At 38.6% G+C, this 6,479-nt stretch overlaps 1 protein-coding gene across 9 annotated transcripts in view; it reads left to right on the top strand.

Annotated features, from left to right (window-relative positions):
* PAM (peptidylglycine alpha-amidating monooxygenase) overlaps positions 1–6,479 on the top strand; it is a 135,461-nt gene that overhangs the window by 87,355 nt on the left and 41,627 nt on the right. The window lies entirely within an intron of this gene.

Raw genomic sequence — 6,479 nt, 5'->3', positions numbered from 1 at the left:
AGGGGAGGGGAGGGGAGGGGATCTGGTAATTAGGAAACTGCTACCAGCTTGGATATGGACTTTCAGTTTCTGATTTGTTGATGAAGAACACATGTCTGATAAAATTTAATCCTCAGTGAAGTGTCTTTAATCTTGTTTCATACTTCCTCTTACTACTCTCTTTCCCAGTTACAAAATCCTTTAACCTAGTGATCTTATAAACTATGCTTGGACTCTCAAAACATTTGTATATTAAATACTTCTGACAGTTGAAGAAAAAAAAATAATTAAAAATAAATTTACATTGCAATAGCAGTAAAAGCCCTTCTTAGAGACATACAGATATAGAAGAAAACAGCTAATGGTTTATTTTTTAACCTTTTTTTAGCTCTGTACACTGCTTAGAAATGCCATGAGAGCAGATACAGTTCCTGTTGTTTAAACATGTCTGCTTAGCTATGCTATAAGTGTGCATCATTTAGGGCACAGTGATGGTAACCAAGAATCTCTAGAGCAGCTTAAGCCTTTTCATTTCCTCATATCTACTACTCCTTCTCCCAGCCCCCCAAATCCCCTCAAAAAAACCCCTCATCTCCTCCTACAACAGCATGACTTGCCTATTGGATGAGGGAAAGGCTGTGGATGACTGGGGAGACCTCATTGCCCTCTACAGCTACCTGAAAGGAGGGTGCAGAGGGCTGGAGATGAGCCTCTTTAATCAAGTAAGAAGTGATAGGACAAGAGGTAATGGCCTCAAATTGCTCCAGGGAAGGTTTAGACTTGATATTAGGAAGCATTTCTTTCCAGAAGGGGTTGTTAGGCGTTGGAATGGGCTGCCCAGGGCAGTGGTGGGGTCCCCATCCCTGGAGGTGTTTAAGAGTCGGGTTGACGTAGCGCTGAGGGATATGGTGTAGTTGGGAACTGTCAGTTTTAGGTCAATGGTCAGACTAGATGATCTTCAAGGTTTTCTCCAACTAGATGTTGCTATGATTTTGTGAAAAATAGCCTCACTTAATATTTTTTAGTGCTCAGGAGTCTTTCTGATGCTTTCATCAAAGCAACAGATTAAATCATTATGGTAGGACTCACATGAAAAATAATAGCAGGCTGTAAGGCATTTGGAAATTTGTTTTGGCCAGTTATGTCAAACTGTGTCCAGTATCACTTCACATAAATAGACATTCATTTCTACGATTCCTTTCCATGCCTTTCTCCCCTTCTTTTCTACCAGCAGTGTTATGTTACATATACCTGTTAGAATGATCTTAGTAGCTTCATCTAGGAGCCAAAGAAGGCAAAGGTTTTTATTCAAACTTTTGATTTTTAATTTATTTGGAAGGCATTTATTTCTTCTCAGTCTTGAAGGTGATACTTGTGGCCAAATTTCTGTATCTTCATCAGGAAGATAGTTCTTCAGCTTAAGTGCATATTCTCTGATGTGAGTCTTAACATATAACATAGATATTACCTGAGATTTAAGATGAGGTGAAGTCATAGTTGAAGTCCATACCATTTGGATCCTGATTTCAGCACTTCTTAAAAGCCAAAGCACTGACTTTCTTTGCCAGATAAACAGAAGCACATCCCAATAAGACAGAAACATGTAGTCTCCATTTTATTCAGAGATAATTAGTAAAACCAAAGTCAACTATAAAAACTTGTCTTTTACTACAATTATAATAGGACTGAGACATGAGTATGGAACAACACATACTGGCTCAATGTCAGATCAGGCATGCTCAAGAAGAGTAGACTTTCAATAAAGCATTCACACAAACTGAGCTGCAGCAACACACAGATGAACTTTGCAGTACCAGTCCCCTGTCAACACAGAAGACTGCTTGCTAGATTTTTGCTCTTGATTTCTCACTATTTCCTGATAAGACATTATTTTGTCAGAAGACTGCAGTAGTGGTTTTATGTTTGAAATCCTGTTCAGTCTGACGTAACAAAAATTTGAAATGTCAGTGACAGACTGGAGAGCCTCTCTGAACTGTCTCAGTGAAACAGTGTACAGGCATTATGACACAAATGCATATTGTGGAGATGAGAATTCTCTCACACCACCAGAGTGCCTTTACATTTTTTCTAAAATGCAGTGATTTTTCAAATATGTATCTTAACAGTTACACATTGGAGCTCTCTGGACAGACATTATGGCTGAATTTCCCATCTGTCCCATAGCTTCGTCCTGCAGCACCATAGCTAAGTACTTCATCCAAACTGAAAATTGGTACTTCCACAGCTTAATGGTGTGCTACGTAAGGACCATGGACAGTGACTGCTCACTGCAAGTTGGTGAACTCACACTACTGCTGAAAAAAAAAAGGACTGTTTTTAAACGGTTCGACACCTTTAGGATTCTATCCGGACCTTGGTGGCCAACATACTAAACTGTTTTATTAACCTTAAACTAAATCTAGTCTTTTATTTAGATATGGTGGGATTCAGCTCATGGTTTGCGATGAAATCACCAATGTTATGATTTCCTTTGTCTTGTATCACTGTTTTCCAAAACACTGTTCTGTAGAACTGCAGTAGTAATTATGTTTAGACTTACTGGAATATGCTTATGCATTGTTTCATTCTGGAGACGTTGATCACTTCCTCCAGAATAGAATAAACTGTACATATTTGTAGCAAATCATCTTTTAATGTATTACATAGAGCAGTGTTTTTCAACCTGTGGTCTCCTCAAAGTAGGGGTAGGGAACATCCAACCCAGAAACACTTGGTCTGGCCTGTGGCAAGCCCTGCACTCCTTTTCCCACAGCCCTCTCCCCTCAATTCTTATCTCCTCTCATACTCAAGTCCAACCACACACACACACACACACCCCCACACCCACCCCTGCGCTGATGCACATGAGAGATAGCACACCCTCACCTTTTCCAGGCGACTCCCATCAGGCGTCAGATTCACCAACAGGTCCCACTACTGCTCGGCTCTTCAGGGCTGGCCTCTGGTAACAAGCGTGAAGGTGCTTTCCCAGACCCAGCACTGCCCCTTGAGGCAGTTTAGTGCTTTAAATCTTGAGTTAAGTCTTGGTGGTCCACAGCTACAAAAGATACTTCAGAGAGGTCCATGGTGAAGGAAGGGTTGAGAACCCCTGACATAGAGGGAACCGTCCTGGTAGCTTACATATAAGTGCATGTAAGTATCCTCTCTGAAACTAACCTAATCAGGTCTTCCCTGAGACTGCACTGCTAGACTCAGTTATTTCATCAAGAGCAAGTTGTTCATTCACCCATGTCTTCTTCCTAGTCATACCCAGGCATTCTCACCAGGCTGTCTCCTCTCAAACAAGACAAATAACATGGGCATCTTGCTGGTCTTCCTTTACCACAGAATATCTTCAGGCAAGCAGAATCCTTCAACTGTTCCAGCTAGTATGAGACAGCTATGAATCAGCAACATAAGGTTTTTATTTGATGTTTGCTGGATACTGCTTTGCAGAAAGGAACTGTTAATCAGAAACAACAGGAATCTGCTCTTTGCTAGTTATCTGTAGTGAATTCTGAGCTATTTCTTAAAAAAATACTGCTTACAAATTTATTGGAATCTTCCTGGGGGATCACAAACAAGCTGAAGAATATTGTTCTCAAATAATATGGGACCTGCATTGAATGTGTGGAGTTTAGGGAACAGCTGCATACATTGAGTAATCTGGAAACTTCAATTCTTCCTTTTCACATCTGCACTCAACTTTTCTGCTTTGTAAATACTTGATTTGTGTCAGGATGACAAGAAATTTACAGAAGACTTCAGCTACTCTTTGTGACAAGCATATGTAGATGCTGGGGCAGATATGTGGACTTCATGGATGTCTTTGGAACTTGAAGTGTAGAGATTTCATTTTCTCAGCACATCTACTTAAGGTAAAGATCACAGTTTCAGACCAGCTACACTTCAAACCACTTTCACTCTTTTTCATACATTTAGACAGTTCCTAAATATTCTTAACTGTTGTGTTTACAACACCTCTACTTAATGAAAGCACCAGTAGGACAAGCTCAACTTGGAATATATTTCATCTATAGCCACTGATAGTGACATACACAAAATCACTTTATTCTGTACTCCACTGTTTGAAAGTTCCTCATATATCTTATGATCATAGGCTCAGTGCTAGGAGAAGACTAAAACCGATCAGCCTACTTGGAGTTGAGTCCCTGATTAATATTTAGCTCCCATAAAGACTACTGGAATTTTCTGTGAAAGCATTTTGTCCTAAAAACTGTGCCCTGGCCTTTTGTTGTTTTTACGTTGAATTGCCCTGCTCTCTTTTCTTCTTGTTGTTCACCGAGTCCTATCTCTTGCCACTTGTTTTTGTAGCAAGAGAAACTAATTTCAGACAGGTAAACTGAAGCACTTTTTTGTTTGTTTTAAATCAACAAGTAATTTCTATTTTAGAGGGTAAGTTAATTATTCTCTGCCAGCCACTGCACAACAGACACAGAATGCAGTATTTTTGGCTGAAGCAGGAAACTAGCAAACTTCTTTGTTCAACTAGAATGAGCATGAGTTGTAAGTTAGGGATCTGAAACCTTTATACAAACCATAGAATGTTCTTTTTTGTGAACAAAAACTACAAGTAAATTGATCAGAATGTTGATACTGAACTAGGAAAGACTTAACTGGGCAAAAATCACTAACATTACTTTAAAAATGTCTGCAGTTTAAAACCAGGCTGGCTGTTTTAGGGACACTTATCACAGTTGCATTAGGCAGAACACTGCTTTTACCATTCAAACCTCTCTTTTAGAAATGATTGCATATAGAGGAGTCAGTGGATTTTGCTTATCTGTGGGTCTCCAGCCATGGATAAAACCAAAACATTTGTATATATGAACTTTGTTTAATTTTTTAAATGATGCAAAAATATAGTTAAGGCTAATGGAGAGTAATTTAATACTGAATGTTTCCTAAGTAAAGGAAATTCCAGATGGGTTTCTACATCAGCACTAATTCTTGGGTGCTTTAAGTAGAGACTACTGAACCTGATGTTAAAGGATTTTACCAGACTGGGTATCTCTATACTTGCTTTATTAACAACTCAGAGTTGGGCCATATCCTCAGTGAGTGGCAACAGCTGACAGTACCCTCTCCATTATATATGATATAACATACAATACAAAGAGTTTTTGGTGATTTTCCAGGAACTTTCACCTCTCAGTTCATCATCAGTTTCAAAAGTCCATGGTATTCCATAGTTTTGGCTAGTTCTTATCGTGCCATTCTAATTCCTCTTTGGACACCACTGTTCACTGATGCAGTCTTCAGTCATCATGGTTACTTATTTTCAGTATTGTTCCTAGAGCACCTGTGCTCTATTAATTAAACCTGTAAAACAATATCTGTTTATTATTTAGTCCTGCTATTAATAATATCCTAATAGTACACAGTTTTCTAAAGCGTGTTTGTTTTACACCTGATTGATGTAATGATAAATATTTTTATATAAATTTATATAAATATGGTTTGTATCCAAAGCTTCTATCATATTTTTGAGTATTTGTAATTGTTCTGAATCAGTAGTTGGACTAGTTGCTTCACAATTGTATTTGGAACAAATAATTCATTTTCATAATATAGCATAACAGCTTTTTCTCTTATCTAATTTGCTTTGTTAATTTCATTGAAATTCGACCTGTTACTTCAGCAGTTACCTCTGCAGATGATTTCATCTGGGATATTTCATTTACAAGGACAAGGAATTGAATCCTACTCAAAAATCATTGAACCTAGGACTTTTATAAACATGAGAAATCCTCTTAGGGTCATTTCCAAAAGGCTTAATTTCCTCTGTTCCTGGCTGCAAGTGATGGTTTCCACTTCTGAATAGGGGTTTTTGGTGAAAGCTTTATTGTTTACAGTTTTGCTATTCTAAAAGATGTCTTATGTAGCTTGGCATAAAATAATACAAATTCTTAATTATGAGTGATTTGAATAGAGGTATACCTAGTTGCATTAAATCTTAGAGCATATTGGATGTCTCTTTCCATTCATGTGGTTCAGTTGTATTTAACAGAACTGATAAAAGTTTCAGACAGCCAAGCTCTTTGGTTAATAAATTCTAACAAGCTGGGTACCTTCTGGTTAGGAGAGAATCCCAGCACAGGAGTATACTTGTCATCACGTCAAAGCTTTATATAATCCTTCAAAAAGATTTGAATATTGAGTTCTTCAAAACTTCTTTTGCTGGTTTGAATATTTTGCAAAGAAAGTTGTGGTTCTGGAATTTACATGCTCAATTATCAGTTGTTTGCTTTGAGCTATTGTTCTGGAATTGACTGAAATGCTTGTTGGTGTCCCTTTCCCTCCATTTTCCCCACTTTCCCTTCCCCCTTCCCTTCCCCCCCTTTTCCCTTACCCCCCCTTTCCCTTACCCACCTTTCCCTTACCCCCCTTTCCCTTACCCCCCTTTCCCTTACCCCCTTTCCTCCTCTTTCCCTTTCCTCCCCTTTCCCTTAACCCCCTTTCCCTTACCCCCCTTTCCT

This window comes from Athene cunicularia, assembly GCF_003259725.1.
Source record: "Athene cunicularia isolate RWA chromosome Z unlocalized genomic scaffold, athCun1 chrZ_part1, whole genome shotgun sequence".
Classification (NCBI taxonomy): Eukaryota; Metazoa; Chordata; class Aves; order Strigiformes; family Strigidae; genus Athene; species Athene cunicularia.
The sequence above is the reverse complement of the archived record's forward strand: the minus strand, read 5'-3'. Positions and strand labels throughout refer to the sequence as shown.